Source organism: Rhynchophorus ferrugineus, unplaced genomic scaffold (assembly GCF_030347505.1).
Source record: "Rhynchophorus ferrugineus isolate W39M unplaced genomic scaffold, kcgeb_rfMv2 rfM9, whole genome shotgun sequence".
Classification (NCBI taxonomy): Eukaryota; Metazoa; Arthropoda; class Insecta; order Coleoptera; family Curculionidae; genus Rhynchophorus; species Rhynchophorus ferrugineus.
In genome coordinates, this window is record NW_027472588.1 from 8,202,162 (window position 1) to 8,221,175 (window position 19,014).

Genomic DNA, 19,014 nt, shown 5'->3' on the forward strand with positions numbered 1-19,014 from the left:
CTCTGATTATTCAAGGCATTTTAATTAATGTAGATGGGAAGCAATCTAGCGTATGCTAACCTAATAAAATAAAATGAATATTTATTGAAGAATTAACCTTGTTTATGCTCCATCGGTTCTTTATATGATAATGGCGTTGCAGATTGCAGTGTGTACAATTTGCACGGACTATAAGGGTTGCATCTTATATTTTGGGATTTATGTTTAATAACAATAATATTATAACTTAACCTTCATTTCTTGGTTTGCTTATAATTTGGAATATTGAATGTATTATCTGACCAGTTGCAATATAGCTATCGAAATAGAAGTGGAGCAACAAAAGAAGATATTTGAATATTTTCATTTATTTTTATGTTTTTATATCGTTAGGCTGAAAACAAAAAGAACATAGAAATAATTTGAGGACGCCAGGATTTTTTTAGGGATATTAAGAATCTTCCATCAAAAATAAGCCTTGAAGCAGTTCTGCTTCACAACTGCAGTTTTTACGCTTCCTTTTATTGTAAAGTTTAAATAAACCCATAATACCTTAGAATTAAAATATGAATTGCACGGTTGAACAATATGGCTCGACCCAACTGGGCCAAGTTCACCAAATTCTCTCGTTTTCTGTGTGTGAGAGATATTATCAAGTAAATAACTGAACCAAAAAGTCCTGAAGACGAAAAGACCTCTGTCCGCTGACAAATCTTAAAGTTGATGAAAAGAACGTCCTCCAAGAAACGTTGATATATCCACATAAATTTCTTGTAGCACCGTTACACATAAATGATTGTCAACTATAATTGATGAAGCAATTCATAAAATCACTTCCCAAATATAGAGATTGCTTCGAATACATCGTTTCAACGTTTCGAAGCCTTTCACAAGTAGAGCTGTTTCTTGCAAAGGAAAGAAGATGTTTTCGTCGGACGACACATTAAATGGCTAATGATTGGCCCACAATTTAGCATAACCCTCAAAGAGATTAATAGATAACTTCTAATGAGGCCATAGAGAAAATTTTAGGCAATTATATATACCCTAACGATAAACAAACCATTAAAAGAATTCTAAATGCATTTCGAAATTCAAGTAGCCCAATACATCTACAAGTACATTTTGTTTTTCGAAAATTTGAGGGAGGTGGGTGAAGAGCAAGACGAATTCTTCACGTAAGCGAAAATTTACATAGAGGGAAAAGAAAAGGTTTTGATGTCTGCTAATGAACATATATTAGATTAAAAATATATATATCGTTAATGGTTCGTAAATAAAATATAAATGTTCAACTTTATTCTCTTTTAATTTAATAGAATAACTTGATTAACATAGTTATCAAAATTATAAAGGAATACGTCATCCTATATAGACAAAAAGAAGTCATTTTAGGATTCAGCACACCCAGAAACATAAAGTTTACGTCATAAAGAGTTTTTTCTGACCTGCGTAACGAGATAAATCATGAAATTTAACGAAGTTACCTAACATATTATATTATAATATTACGTTGTAACAGTCTATAGTAACTTTCTTTTTCTGCGTCAGAAAAGGAGAAAAACTTATTTCCATATCTAATTTAAAAATACATATACGGAAATGTTAATATAGCCAGATACTGTTTCTTCTGCAATGCCCGACCTTTATATACCCTCACCACGTATTCCTTTATTTCTTTTATCCTAGATGTCATTTGTCGCCTTCTCAACATAAGCTTCATTCTCAGGCCTCCGGGCTTTTCTGTCTTTGGACATCCATCTATTCCCTATCCCTTCTGTCAGTTTTGATGGCCATCGATAAAGCCCTCATCGGTCTTTTATATTTGTCATTTTTTTACGGTTTTTTATTCCAGTTTATATGTCGTCAAAGTCGACGGAAAATTATTAATGATACGTCCTAAAGAAGAAAAGTTTATTAACGCCATTTTTCGAGGGTCCATAGAAAATATTCGGTTCGGTGATATATTTCATATTTTTGTAGTTCAAACTATTGAGTCGGCGACAAAGGAATTTTGGGTTTGATGTGCGAAATACTGTTTTTATATGCTGCTGTATTTTGAAAAGAATACATTTTGGTTAAAAACTTTCATACAATACGAATTCAGATTTCTACAACAAAAGACCCTTTTTGGTGTCTTTTTTATTTGGTCCACTTAGGATTTCACAATATTATATATCATTTTTGATACTTTGAAACTTCCTTTTACAAAAATATACCCAATATTGTATTAATATTATGTATTATATTAATAGTGCTGGTTTAAAATACTTGCGAAAGTTCAGGAAAGGTTTATACGGTGAGAAAAAATCCAATAATATCGAGGAAAATTGTAAAAACAACAATTTGGTTTTCTCATATAAAGTGTCACCATCATTGTCACGAACAGTTTCACTATCACAAATGATCTAGATAACAGGTCAACTAAAAAGTCCCCGGCCTACCATACTAAAACACATTTTTTAGGCAAAATTAGTTTTCCGTTATTCAACATAATTTCCTTCAAGGGTGATTCATTGATTATATTGATCCTCCAACTTTTCGATAACATTTTTGTAGTACGATTTGTATTTTACTTCAAAATAGGCCTCAGTTTCGGCGCTCACCTCTTCATTCGACGTAAATTTCTTCCCAGCGAGTATCCTTTTGAGATCTGAGAACAGGAAATAGTCACTGGGGGGCGAGATCTGGAGATTACGGTGGATGAGGAAGCAACTCGAAGTCCAATTCATGGATTTTTGACACGGTGCATTGTCTAGGTGAAGGAGCACTTTCTCTTTCTTTAGATACGGCCGTTTTTCGATGCTATGTAACAGTTCCCGTTGATAGTCCAGCCTTTTTCAGTGTAGGTAATGAAAATTATTCCATGTACATTCCAAAATACACACGCCATAATCTTGCCAGCCGACTGTGGCGTTTTCCCACGCTTTGGAGCCGATTCGTCGTGTGTAGTCCACTCGGACGACTGTCGATTGGACTTCGGAGTAAAATGATGGAGCCATGTTTCATCCATTGTCACATATCGATGCAAAATCTCGGGTTTATTACGCTTGATCATCTTCAAACACTGTCACTGTCATTCAAAAATATTTTGTAGATTTTTTAAATGTTTTCTTCGGTAACTACCTTTTTGGGCGTCCACAACGTTCATCGTTTTCGGTGCTCATTTCACCACATCTAAACCAATCCTTGATAGTTGATTTTCCTGAGGCAGAGGCTTTCTTCAAAAAGCAATATTTTATCAACACGCGAAATTCCTTTTTATCCATTTATTTCATAACAAAACTTACTTCACTCAAAATGCTATAATTCACAAACTAATGATGCTGTCAAATTTACACACGCATCTTTTGAGAGTTAAGGCTAACTAAAAACATATGGATTTAATGCCATTTAATTTAAGTTTCGCCATCTATGTGTCAGGCCGGGGACTTTTCAATTGACCGGTTACAACAAGCTTATTTTATATCAGTATTGAGAGTGACTACAATGTCCGAGTTATTCAGGGGTTTCGAAATAAGGTTTTAAAGTGCATTCCGAATGAACCTTGGTAAATACGCATTTGTGATTTCCACCGCGATTTGGAATTTGGTATAATTAAGGATACTATCAGAAGATTTGCTGATTCCGATCAAAGAAGACTCCAGAACCACGACAACACGGAAGCCACCAGACTTCTAAATATGAATGTCATTAGACGTCTCAAACGGAAAAACCTTCTGATCTTGTTGATCAATCACTTAGTAATTGAACACTAAGTGATTAATTTTAATTAATCCGAATATATTAATTGTAGTGGTTTGTTAGTAAGTTAAGTTAGATTAAAGTAAATTATTAGTTGTATACTAGTTCCAGAAAAAGATCATGCTCATTGCAGATCGTTCGTTAATAGCACCACCAACATTGGAAAATTTATGGCGAAATAAACTACCTTTAAAGGAATATTATTAATAGCCGTTAATAATCTCGTTGACGCTTTTACTTAACCAGCCCCACTATTATGGCATACAGGTCTGGCCGTGCGGACTAGCTAAAATATTAGTTCATTTAGTTTAAATGAAATTTAATATCCAACCATAAGCGCACTTTTATGGCTTGTGCATAAAACGTAGAGAAACAGGCGGTTGCGTAATTATATTCGAATTACCACGAGGTGGAGGCGAGCTAATGTTACGATTTAATTTAAAAAATGCCGCATACTAGTTTTGCTTCACCCTTTTGCGTGTTGAAATTTGAAATTTTTATTAAAATTTTAATTAAAAAAACGAAAGGCAAATAAAATTCTAGATATATGAATAAATTAGAGCGTTCTAAGTGAAGAAAGAGCGAGATGACGAAAATAATGGTCTGATAACAGCGTAATATTTAATTTGTTTTCATTGCTATGAAATCTGGAAGTTCCATTAGACCTCTTCGATAATTTTCAAACTAACTGTTTCTTCTGAAATTATTGTATTAAATTATGTTTATATTGAAAAAACTATTCACTGTTTTTATACATTTCTTAAATTTGATCCATTCTAGTACCAACATCAAGCAGATTTTTTCTTTTCGGCGAATCCAAGATGATATTTTTCATTTTTTAGATATTTTAATGACCGTGCCCATATTTATACTCAGTGCAGCTGCAACACGCTAAAATATTCTCAATAAAAACCGCAGCAAATTAATATTTAATAGGAAAACTGCTACCTCTCTAACGAAATCTAGTTCCTGTTTGAAGTAACTGATTAAAGACGCAATCTGTTCTATCTGGCATCGGCATTTATTATCAGAGTAATAATAAACAGTGATTTGAAATTTATTAAAACAAGCAAAGCGTTAAAACAACCGGCCTTGACAGGCTGGTTCGGTTACACGGTCGAACTTATCAGACAGCATTGTGTCTCTTTTTAACTAGAATAAAATAAGTAAGAAAATATTGTATATATTCTTGGCATTTGTAATTGAGCTTGTTTTATAGTTACTACGTGAACAACGTATGGCTTCAAAATATATTTGAACATAAATTAACTTAGCGATTTTATTGATAACTTTCAATATGTTTATCTTTGGCAATATCTGGCAATATTTGACCAGTATTATACGTCACATTGTTAAATATCTTGTTATTTTCATTCTAAAACTGTTAATTTTACGAAATTTCTGTGTATTAATTATTATTCTTGTCTGACATTCATGCCCACATAACTGGGGGCCTAGATAATTGACTCTCTTTCGCTTACTTTTTATTATTTATGACAGTAATCCAGTAAATTAACACCAATAGGCTATATTGTTTCTTCTAATCTTCGACGGTTTTAAAATTACAAAGTACTTATTCTACGATAGACACTTTGGGCTCAACAATGAATGTATTTGTTTTTAATGTGGACTGAGCTTAACTTCATTGAACTAGATCAAGTGTACTACCTTCAATCCTTTCATTAAGCCATCATTAACTAGGAGCTGGTGAATCTCAACACAGATATACTAATGGAGCCTCTGTTCATGTCTTTGAGCATAGTCCTTGATAACGTTATCTACAGTTTCTTCTTTCAGGTCCTTTTGCAGACTGTCACTACTAATATATCTTGAAGCATCAGTAACACCTCGCAGTACCTTGTTCTGGAATCTTTGTATGCTATTTCTATTGCTTTGTCTGTATGTATTATGTATTATTTTGTGTATTATGTATTGACAGGACTGAATATCTGCCCAGTAATCAGCATATGTTTTTAATACTTCAGCTGGAGTTCGTCCTATTTTCTCTTAACATGTGGCTTAACCGATGGCTAGAACTACATTGTCATCTGCAGATATCACTTCCCTCTGACACAATTGCTTGTATTTTCCTCAAGGCATAGTAGGCATTTTCTTGTTTGACTCTGAGGTATCGGTCCGTTATAAAACAAGTCATTAAACTTTATTTTTATACAACGTCATATTCCTTTCCAACCCATTACGTACTGGCCGCATCGTATAATTGCTGAATCCAATATTACCGACCTGAAACAGCCATTATTCAATTGAAACCGTAACAATCTCAATACTCCACTATCTACGTGCATGAAAACCGCTTTTCGAAAATTTAGCACAAAATTAACTATCGTTTAACGAACGGGTATAATGACCATAAATAATCGAGTTCGCGCTTTCGGTCCTGCCGGTCCTGCGGCGCAAATACTATGACTGTTCCGGCCTAAACGCACTTAATTTATCTTCGATTAAATTAAATACGGAAAATATAATGTACCTTGAGTAAATAATGGATCAGAAAGGCGGAAAAATCGAAAGAAAGGCGGACGAAAGGTCGAAAACAGAAAAGCCCGCAAGCCTTCAAATAAGACTTGTTTTGGACAAATAACAGATGGTATTTACGGATACAAATTGCCGGGAAATAAATTTCAGAAAGTCGAAATAAATATGGGCGTATAACAAACATTCTAATTAGTGCCTTTATGTGCGATATCAAAAGGTATTTTTAATGAAAAATATATTTTTCGTAACTTGCAAGGTAATATTCGCCGCATATTTGAAACTAAACGAAAAGATTCCGTAAATATTAAAAAGCGTTTGTAGCGGCGCATATTCCTATAAATATCACGAAAAAAGTATAGGAGAGAAGGAAAGAATGATCAATTTCGGTATATTAACTAAAGGGAGAATAAACAAAAGAGAGTCGGATGTTGTCTGAATTTTTTTGAAAAAAATCTTGACTAGTGAGCGACTTGTGGTCGAAATGCAACCACAATTTATAAAGTTAATCATATTTCACTCATTTATGGTTGAAGACATGGCGCATTAAAGCCAATGAATCAAAATCCACGCATATAACGTGTACCCTGCGTAGAAGAACATGTCCACCAGTAAATATCAATCATCGTCAACTCCCCCAAGCAGAGCATGTTAAATATCTTGGTATGCATTTAGATCGACGCCTAACCTGGAAGAAGCACATACTCTCTAAACGGAAACAACTGGGACTAAAATTATATCAAATGTATTGGCTCATTGGGCGCAAATCCAAGTTATCTTAGATAACAAGGTATTGCTGTATGAGTCTATACTCAAGCCCATTTGGACATATAGAATTCAACTATGGGGTACCGCTAGCAAATCTAATATATCCATCATTCAACGGTTCCAAAATAAGGTGTTGCGTGCCATTGTTGATGCTCCGTACTATATTTCAAATAAAGTGATACAACGCGATATTCCTCTAGAACCTATAACGAGTGTAATCCAACGTGTTTGTGTGAAGTACTTCGAAAGAGTGTCAGTGCATCCCAATGTACTCGCTAACCAGCTAAATATGCGACGTGATAGTGAAGTGCGTAGACTAAAACGTTTAACACCACCTGATCTGATTACTGGACATATGTAGAGTTTAGAATAAGCATTAGAATAAGACTAATTAATTAAGATAATATTTTATACAGAAGATTGCTTAATGAAGTGATTTTCTACATGCCATGTATATATAATATAAACAGAAGAAATACTTATTGCCAATAGGGCAGATTGTGGACTCACGAAGAGTAATAAAAAAATATTTCACTCCTAACAGGGTAAAAGGTAAACATTCATTTTAAGCTATAATTGTATGTAATATTCTACAATCTCGACATTAGACAGCTCAGTTTTAATTTGTCTTTCTATGGCTTTTGTTAATCCAATACTTTACACATTGCATTGTGTTCCACATGGGGACTAAAAACTCACCAACAAATGAAAAATTAAAACATTTATCCTAACCCTTGGTGCACAAATTATTCCTGCATTAAGGGTTGTTGAAAGCTAAACACGAAGAAGTATAGAATAATGTAAAAAATATATAAAATTAAAGAGATAAAATTGAAATAAGATAAAACTGATACGTCATGATGAAGAGAATTATGAAATGATTTGGAATGACTAACTAAATCGTATGTCTGGTTTAGCTAAAGCCGATTCCATAATTGGATCCAACTAATGATTATACAAACGACACCTAAGAATTTTAATGTTCTTCTTGATATGAGCTTTTACTTTGACGATAATGGCGATTTGGCTCTCACTATGTCTTTAGAATTAACTATTCTGTTTCTTTGACTTTTTATTTGTTGTCGACTTTTCTTCCTTTTTAATATTGATGCTTGTTTCTGTTCTGACTGTTCTTTGGTCAATTGCAATTCTCACTCTTGATGTATCGTATGGAGATACTCGTTGGAGCTCGGTCAAGAAACTCTTTTCTGCATCCCGATTAGTTCAAAATTTCAGAGAACGAAAGAGTCTTCCAGCTAGGAGCTTCTCGCGCCCATGGAACATAAGTTCCTTGAACATAAGCCTTCTTGAAGTTTATGGTTATAGGCACCATAAGTCTTCTATTAGGTCTAACTCCTTACACTCGTTATCCAGTTCTGGTACCTCCATTATCTAACACTCGAGCCAATGAGACATCCTTTTTACGAGTCATGTGTGTTTTGCTCGATGCCTTTCTTATCTTGGCATATATTTGTCTCGAGTCATAATTTTTTCCTGTCACAAATATTACAAAAGTATTAGACATATGAACTATACAAAAGGGTCATCATATTTTTGTTTCAATTTAAAATTGAACAACTTTCTTATAACGTAGATAAATGTAATTACGTCGCAACATTGCTAACTTGTAATTTTCTATTGGTCCAAGTATATGCTTATATGTCAAATATTTCGCCTCTATACCTCAATAATAATCCTCGATTTCATTGTTTACTTAAATTAATTAAAACCCCATAAAACGAGACCTTTTATCGATAACCAATTAATAACGGCATCTTACCATAGCAATTTATATTAGGCCACACACTTGAACGTAATTAAGTTAGCTGCGAATCTCGCCTACTTAGGCGAGATGGAGGCGGGCTCGTCTTTTCACTTACTGGGGGCCCTTGACGTGACTGGCATCGTAGAGATCGAGGCAAAATAAAGTTCAATATGTTCATTTCCATAAGAGGATTGCCGGGACCGTTCTTTAATATCTGGCGACGAAAATGTTTCAGGCAATAATGTGTTAATTATTTCGGAAGAAATTTTAATTATCATCGATAATATGACATAAATGAACTTTTAACTAGTATACTGTTTTAAACTTATTTCAATGAATTTTTTTAAATGTTGTATTTATGCTTCATTTTGTAAACCCATGAAAGGACTTGTAGGAATTTACGAGAAGATTAAAAAGTGATACTACACACAATTATTTTTGCAGTTCTAAATTTATTAAAAGAAATCATCAACTGCTTTACAGGATTTTGAAGTGCAGAGACTAATACCATTCCTGTATATTATGTTCCGAAGATCGTTCAATTTTGTCCGGATTGCTCTTCTTGAGCAATCCCTTATCGGGATTCAAGATATTCTACTATATTCAGATAGAGACTTAAGAATTTGCCAGCACAGCAATACTTATGTTTTTATCGTACGTTAATTAACAAGGTAGACTTTATTTCAAATAGTCAATACACTCTTCTATATTTAAAATCATGTTCTTCTTTACATGACTCTTCCAGGTTAACCTTCGTGCCCAGTATCGTTTCTAAATATTATTCTGTTAGCCTATAGCGCACGGTTATTACTTATTCTGATAGGAGTTTATTTCCGAATTTTTTTACGTGGATAGAATCAAACAATCCCAATTGCTTTGTCTAATTATTAAATTATGTTTACTGACGTTTGCAATTTTATTTCCCTCCTTGTTCCTCGTGGTACTTACTTAGAACCGTTATGGCAGTACCGTTAGCACCTGTGAAAGACCGATTCCAACACTCTACCCTGCGTGTGTGTACTCCTACTTTTGTTGTTTGAATTTCGAGTAGACATCCACGTACTTAACCCTGAAAGCTTTATACAACATATAAGCTTTTAGCAGTTCTGTAAACTGTTTGAGTAACATTTTGCTTAATTCCAAGTTAAGGCCATCATCCCTTACCGTAAATACCGACATAAAAAAAAGACAGAAAAACTGTTTATCTTTATATAACCTATCAATTATATTCACAATTCTAGGAAGTAGGTCTATAGTCCAGTGTTGTTCTGCGAAACCAAATTGATATGCTGAGATTAACTTGTAATTTTTCTTGTTATAGTGGCTCAATCTCTTCAGATTTCTTTTCGAATAGAGATTGGTCAGTAAAATGAGCCTTCATTTGGCAATATTGCCATTTCGGCTATTCCTCTTATCACAACGAAGGAGCATTAATTGTGCAAATTTTATGATTGCTTTACATGGAAGCTGCTTTCAAATTTTTCCTGTAATCAACCAAATCCAGAAACTTTCTTGTAGTTTGTATGTTCTTTTTAAGTCCGTTACAATTTATTTTGGAGTGATAAGTCGAAATAAATTAATCATTCATGGCAAAATTACCCCAGCTACCAGTGTTTTGATGTTCAAAATTAAATTAATTAGTTTCATCAAATGAATTAGAGGCTTTGTCGAAAACCCATTGTGATCAATACTAATGGTCATTTATATTATAAAAATCAACAATCAGTATGTTGACAAAAAGAGTTTATTTGTTCTTAACATATATTAATTAAGTTTAAATTTGCAACAACAAATATATATAACAGGAAATATAACATTGTGTTGTGTAGACGTCCAAATTTTATTATGGATAAATATACGCCACAAGAACGAACATAAATTGTGACAATATTTATTGAAAATAATCGTTCCAAAACTGCCACACCAAAATATTCTTATCTTCCGGTACCTTACAAAACCACAATTTATCGTTTACATACAAATTTTCAACAGTACGGTACAACAACAGACAGGCCTGGTTCTAGAAGACTTATAATGCTGAAAATGTGCTGTGGTGCGCGATAGTGTTAAAAAGTCTCCAGAAACATAAATTCAGAGACGTGGTTCTCAGTTACACATTTCTGCACGCAGTTTAAGGCAAGTTCTGAAAACAGATTTGAAAATAAGTGAAGATTTTTCGTCTAAATTGATAATGAGCGATGAAACCCATTTTCTTGTCAGTGGCCATGTTAATAAACAGAACAGTTGGTTTTGGGGAACACAGGATCCTCAATTAATTCATGAGAGATCATTGCATCCACTAAAAACAACTATATGGTGTGGTATTCATGCTGGAGACATCCTTGGTCCCTATATTTTTGGAAATGACTAAGGTATTGCCGTTATTGTTACTACTGAATGGTACCAAGATATAATTCGAAATTTTCTTATGCTTGAAATGGAAGAGCAAGGACTAGAGGACGAAATGTGGTTTCAGCAAGATGAGGCCACAGCACACACAGCTCGTTCAATAATTCATTATGTGAATTACGTTTTTCCATGAAGAATAATTTCGCCAAGTGGCGATTTAGTATGGCCAGCCAGATCTCCGGATTTAACAGCACCAGACTTTTCCTTATGGGGTTTTTTAAAATTATAAGTTTATGTGAATAAGCCTCAAATGATCCAACATCTTAAAGACAATATTCGCCATGAAATTGAAGAAATTTAGCCTCAGATGTTGTAGAATTTAATGAAAAATGCCTTTAAAATACCCGAAAGTTGCATAGCGAATCGCGGTCACCATTTAGCCGATATAATGTCTCAATCATAACGAAAAAATGAATGCAAATACCAAATAAACTTTCTACGAAATCCAAGCTTACTTATCGTTTCTTTGACTAAACTTATAGGCAATCAAAAATGTATTGTTGTATAAATACATACATATAAATAAAGAAAACAAAATACAAAACCCTAAAAAATTAAATATTAGAAATACATAATACATTTAAAAAGTGAGCTGGTATTTCCAACGTTTTATATATATTTTTTCAATATTATTGTAAATGAAAACCAAAAATAATATTCTGTTTAACCAGGCGTTTTAAAGATATCTGCCCCAATAACCTTTATAAACATTTACAAAAAAACACATGATGCCGTGCTTTTTTAAATTATTCAGGTTACCAGAGAACTCAAATAAATACCATTTCTACATAAACCCTCATATTTTATTAATAACTTTTAACTGAACATATGCGAAGGAGATGATAAAAATAAAATTTGATACGGTTTGATAAATTGAGATATATTAAAACACATTATAGGTGGACTGTAAATTAATTTTGGGGGATGGTATATATCATTACTTGTCCATCGCCAGATTTTTCATTTCTTTTCCTTCCCAATAAATTTTACAGTAATTTGTTACATGTTGGAAAAACCATCGATCTCGTTGATTTATCCATCAGTCGAGCATCATCCTAAACATGTGGAGATGGCAATGCCTGATGAATAGCAGGGAGTGAAATTTCATTAGTTTCCCAACTTGTAGCAAGAGCTCTTTCTCAATTTTTGTTTGTACAAAAAACATTTTCTCTTAATTTTCAGTTATAACAGGTGACAGTAATCTTCCGTCATGTTTTGTTAGTTGATTACCGTTTGTATCCAAGTTTTGAAACGTCAAGTTAAAAACTCACACCCTTTTATTAATTACTTCGAAACTTACCAGAATACTTTTATAGTATAATACCGTGGGCATGAAATTGTGGTATAAAATACGTTTTGGATCTACGCTATGTAATACGCTTCTAGTGCGTCATAAATTTGTCCTTGTCCTTGTCCTTTTATTATGACAATCATTGAGGAAAAGCATCTTATTCCGAATCTTCAATTTCATTTTAGGAAACAACATTTATTGGATTTACAAAATCAGCGATGTCATAGAAATAGCACTAGAAGAATATAAAATTTGTAATAAGCAATATTTGTAGATGTTGCTCAAACCTTCGATAAAGTTTAGCATGAGGGTTTACAGCATAAGATTAAAATGATCCTCTCTGACTAATATGACCATATTTTAGAGTCATATATAACTGATCGATACTTCAGAGTTAAACAAGAAGATGCCTATTATATCTTGAGGAAAATACAAACAGCCGTAACACAGGGAAGTGTATTGAGACCATCGTCCGTGTTTTATCTGTGGTATACTGGGGACTTGCCTAAATTCAACGAAAATATTGTTGCTACATTATACAGATGACTCTAGAATCCCAGCCATTAGAGATACACAACATTTACCAGCTATTATCGAAATAGAATACAGAAAATAAAAATAGCGAATCAAAATAAATCAGAGCATATTGATTTTACCTACAAAAGAATCAAGCACAAGTATATATAAATCAACAAATCGAGCATCATCCTAAACATGTGTCCTGGAGATGGCAATGCCTGACGAATAGCAAGGAGTGAAATTTCATTAGTTTCCCAACTTGTAGCTAGAGATCTTTCTCAATTTTTGTTTGTGCAAAAAGCATTTTCTCTTAATTTTCAGTTATAACAGGTGACAGTAATGTTCCGTCATGTTTTGTTATTTGATTACCGTTTGTATCCAAGTTTTGAAACGCTAAATCAAAAACTCACACCCTTTTATTAATTATTTCGAAACTTACCAGAATACTTTTATAGTATAATACCGTGGGCATGAAATTGTCGTATAAAATATGTTTTGGATCTACGCTATGTAATATGCTTCTAGTGCGTCATAAATTTGTCCTTGTCCTTGTCCTTGTCCTTTTATTATGACAATCATTGAGGAAAAGCATCTTATTCCGAATCTTCAATTTCATTTTAGGAAACAACATTTATTGGATTTACAAAATCAGCGATGTCATAGAAATAGCACTAGAAGAATATAAAATTTGTAATAAGCAATATTTGTAGATGTTGCTCAAACCTTCGATAAAGTTTAGCATGAGGGTTTACAACATAAGATTAAAATGATCCTCTCTGACTAATATGACCATATTTTAGAGTCATATATAACTGATCGATACTTCATAGTTAAACAAGTAGATGCCTATTATATCTTGAGGAAAATACAAACAGCCGTAACACAGGGAAGTGTATTGAGACCATTGTCCGTGTTTTATCTGTGGTATACTGGGGACTCGCCTAAATTCAACGAAAATATTGTTGCTACATTATACAGATGACACTAGAATCCTAGCCATTAGAGATACACAACATTTACCAGCTATTATCGAAATAGAATACAGAAAATAAAAATGGCGAATCAAAATAAATCAGGGCATATTGATTTTATCTACAAAAGAATCAAGCATAAGTCAGTATATATAGATCAACAAGTAGTCCCCTACCGAAATACTGCCAAACATCTTGGCATGACCCTTGATGTTAGAACTAGGTGGAAGCCACATGTTAAGAAAAAATGTGAAGAACTGAAGCTGCAGTATAAAAAATTTAATGACTATGTAAAAAATTTAATGAACTACTGATGTAGTTCAGTGAAGTTATAGGTAAATTTCAGTCTACAGTAAGAACAGTGAAATGTTAAGCTCAAAGGGTCTATTGTAGAATAAGCGCTTTGTAATTTTAAAACCGTGGCAAGTTAGAATAAAAACAAATAGCTTATTAGGTGACTATAATATTAGATAATTATATAGCTATACTATATAATTTTAAAGAAAAAGAAATATATTATACCTTGCAAACGTTTTGGGCATAATTTATTCAGAAATTTGAAGTTTACAGGTCGAAATTTATTACCCCGCCATACGCCAGTTATAAAACAAAATATAGCCTTATATTAAAAAGCAGGTCTATTCAGACAGATCCGCGTACACCATAAAAATATCGTTTCTTTCATCAAAATTACCTTCCAGGTAATGTGCGCTCGTCTCCGTCAACCTATTAGTTCATCTCACTTGGTCGACGCACACCATGATTGCAACACGTGGTCGCGTGTTCGTTCCGTGCGATTCGACGGCGCGACGTGTTAGCAGGAGGCGCCCGCGACGCAAACTGAAAATAGCCAAATACTCGGCGGACGCGGGCTTTTATCGCTAAGGGTGGACATGCGCTGGCACGTCGTTCTGTGGTCGGAGAGCGCTCTTTAATCACCACCCGAAAAGAACCAACTTTCGACCTCGCTCAAATTATTTTGCATTGTCGTCCGTCTCACAGGAAACGGTGGAGTCTTGACAGAAGCGAATTAGTTCGGGAGCCCTGCTGTCTTTGTTTATTTTCGGCGATCTCAACTTCACCAACGTATACTCAGAACCAGGTGTCGAAATATTCATATCAGATACGATTTTGTGAGAATTTCGTCCTATTTCTGCGATAATATATCGTAAAATGAATTACTATCTAAAGAACAACATTTTTTCATTGCTAGAAAACATTTTGTCCAGCTACAGTTCATAAAATATTATCTGAAAATAATTAAAATCATCTGAAAATATTAGTAAAAATATTATAAACTAATTTTAAAGGAATTACAACATATGATGCTAATGTGTATTAAATCGCAAGTACATTTATAACCAAATTAACGCTGAAGTCTTTAGGCTACCTTATGTCTTTATATAGAGTATTATATAGAAGTTTAACTTAAATAACGAAACCCAAGAAATGTTTTGCATGGTACCATCAGTGCAGGCATTGACACTTTTTTGATTGATTCCTTTGAATTGCTCTTCAAAGTCATCTGATTGGCTGAATTCTATAACGCAATTGTTTGTTTCGGTTTGTTTATGATGCCATTTTTTTGTAGCTGATTTGTGTGTTGTGATTCAGCATTTTTGTGACTTAATTATAATCAATATTATTTGATTATAATGTATCTTTAATCTCAAAAGTGTTATCCAATGTACGTGCGGAAATAAAAAAACAAGACTTCATCTTCCTTGAAAGAAACATATATATATCTAATGTATTGGTTGAGATACTTTAATAATTTGGCTTAAGGCTACTTAACCGAGAGATAGGATTTTTTGGATCTACGCATATAGTTAGAAAAATTAATTCTTCAGCAAGTACAAGTTCAACAATTCGTAGACCAACAAGATAACACTGATTTTGTAGACAAGATAGTATCTCATGATTGTTTTATTATATTGTTAATAGATTTTTAAATGGTTTCTTTATCTCCTTAATTTTACGATAATAACAGCACAGTAATAACTTTGCTTTATATCATAAATTTTAATTTTTTGTTGCTGTATATTTAAAACATTACTTTGTGGTATAAGTTTTCTATTCCATCGAATATCATACAAGTTAACTATTTTAAATATCTGCTCTACAATCTTCAGTAACATTGTAAACATAATTATGACTTTTCTCAATAAATTTTTGTATTGAAAAAGTTAATACATGTTATATAAATTAATAGCTCTATAGAGATATGTAATTCATAGATATACATAATTTTGATCATATTTTACGTGAGAGTGTTCTCTGGTAGGTTACCACTTTTTTAAAATTTACATTTAATTATTTTTTTAGCCGACCTCGTTGGTGCAGTGGTCAAGGTGACAGGACTTTCCGCCTACTGTTGCGACAGTCGCAGGTTCGAATTCTGCTGGAGCATGGATTTACTATATGTTTGTGACTGTAATTATAGATGTCTTTATAGGCAACAGTGGAAAATCCGCCAGAGTAACCATCCCAGTCACGCCAGTAACCAGGCTGGGTAAGATCGGATGTTCTCTGGGATGGTCTCTCACTTGGTCACAAGTAATGCCGAGGACAGTGGTTCGAAGCCCACGTTTAACTATTGCTTCAGTCCAGATAAACCCTCGTTAGTAAAATGGAGACTTTCAAATATTAAAAAAATATATTTATTATTGTTTATTATTTATTATATTTATATATATTATTTTAATAACGTCTTTTTGAGAAGTTACATTTCAAATTTAATTGGTCAATAGAATCTGACGTCAAGGGTTAATCACGTGATGCGTATGAAAACCTCAACCAATAAAAAACCAAACCAAAGGCAATTTCAACTAACTAAATGATATGCAGCGACATAGCGTGCTCAGCACCTTCCTGCTAAGACCATGCAAATCAATTCTGAAATGATATGTATTAAGTTAACGCTCCAAATATTACTGTATGTTCGCCGATGTTCACACAAAAGTCACATAAAATGTTTTCAGTGAGTTTAAAATGTCACAGAAAACAGTGGGGTCTTGACAGAAATGCTTTAACATTTTCATATCAAGTGTAAACGTTAACAGCAACTGAATTCCTGTTTTGCAAGTTCTGTTTGATATATTTAATGAAAAATATATTATAGAAAACCGTTATAATTTAATAAGACTTTGTAGCAAAGTAATGAAAATACTGATAATAATTAAGAAACTAACATTGGTAATTTGAATTGATGGAAAACATGACAAATAGAAAAATATATGAACTAACCATAGTAAGTTAGTAATTATTTTAAAATTCAGAAAAGTTTTAGAGCTTTCGTCAAAAATCTTTTACGTAATTTTAATTATTTACTTCAATTTTGTCTTAAAAAAAACATGTCAATTTCAATTATTATTGATTGATGGTGATTTCATTTGGTTTAAACTTCTTGCGAATAAATTGTTCAAATTAGTTATTTTACTAATTGTAAAAGTTCAGTTCATTATATACTAGGAAATATGCGATAGCTTCGCAGAAGAATTCCAGTCGTTCACCTATATTTTGTTGGTTAAGAAATTACGTCCAGCGCCTTTGCATTTCACGTCCGAGAGGAATTGCATATAAAATGGAATTTCTGGAAAATTGCCAGCATTTTCCAACGTAAGCGAGAAGGCCCTACAAAATGAAAGGGAAAAATCTTTAATTTCGAGATAGGAAAGATATTATAGACTGTAAATTCATAGAAAGGTTTAGTGTTGACGTTATTAAAATATTAAAAGAAATATGTACATATGAATGTTTTTTTTTTAAATTAACTTGATACCTATATTACCATTGAAATAAGGAAATATTAGGAATGATTCAGGAAAAGTATAGAAAAAGACTATATCTTAAATATGACGGCGCTATTTGAACTATAACATAAAAATATACAGTAATCTAGATTATTCTATAAACCCTCAACAAATATATTAAATTATTACTAAAAGTAAGCTATATTCTTAGATGTAGCACAAGTTTTTGATAAGGTTTGGCATGACGGCCTTGTTCATAAACTACGGAAAATATTACCAAAACATCACACCGAACTATTAAAACAGTACATTACAACCAGAATATTTAGAGTCAAACAATAAGAAGCTTACTCTACAATAAAAGAAGCTAAAGCAGGTGTACCACAAGGAAATGCACTGGGGCCAATGTTTTATCTACTCTACACTTGTGATATACCACAAATGGAGAATATTACGATTGCTACATTTGCTGATGAGAGTGCGATTATAGCTGTCGAAAACAATAGTGAAGAAGCCTCACGAAAATTACAACAGGCAAATGACAATATAAATAATTGGACACAAGCGTGGAAAATAAGACTTAGTGTAAGTAAATCTGTGCAAGCACAAATAACATTAAATAATACTATCATTTCAAATAGCAACTACGCTAAATATCTCGGAATGAATCTTGATGCAAAACTTCGCTGGAAAGAACGTATAAAGAAGAAAAAAAAGAACTGGCATTGAAATATAGGAAAATGTACTGGCTAATTGGAAGAAAGTCACAATTATCAGTACATAATAAATTGCTAATATAAAAGCAAATAATAGAAAAATATACCGTGTTTTAAAATGATGTGGGGTACATCAGTGGAGGTACCACCAAATGTTAATTACAGTTATATTTTACATCTGGATAATATAAAGGAGAAATGACTTTCTAGTTGTAGTTAATAATTGTAATATGTGCGCCATGTGCTTTTAAATTAACAAACCTCAAGTTACGTAAGTTACGTAAGTACGTTAACATCCAAAAATAAAAGTGCGAAAGAATTATGCCAAATAATGCAAATAAAGGCTGTTAATTATGTATATTCAATAATTTCCTTACATTTTATATTGATAGGTATTGTAGTCAATTGCAACAAATAACACTAGCAATGATAAATGCATACATAGTGACAGCCCGTTACGTTAATATATACAGCATATAAGTTGTCTATACTCCCAGATAAGACGACTATCATATGGGGCAAAAGTCCCGCTACTATTTTGATTGTGCGCCATCTTAGTTATATAACGTCTAGCTCTGTTTCGCTTTAACCATTGTATTTTGCAGAT

General features: G+C 32.9%; 1 protein-coding gene across 3 annotated transcripts in view; it reads right to left on the reverse strand.

Annotated features, from left to right (window-relative positions):
* LOC143202192 (adhesion G protein-coupled receptor E2) overlaps positions 1-19,014 on the reverse strand; it is a 325,024-nt gene that overhangs the window by 301,317 nt on the left and 4,693 nt on the right. For 2 of the 3 annotated variants that reach the window (XM_076413499.1, XM_076413498.1), the window contains exon 1: positions 14,634-14,786. The exons of the other annotated variant lie outside the window; for it this stretch is intronic. The gene's annotated coding sequence lies outside the window, so the exon portion shown is untranslated. Of the gene's footprint in view, positions 1-14,633; positions 14,787-19,014 lie in introns of those variants that run through there. 3 annotated transcript variants of the gene reach the window in all.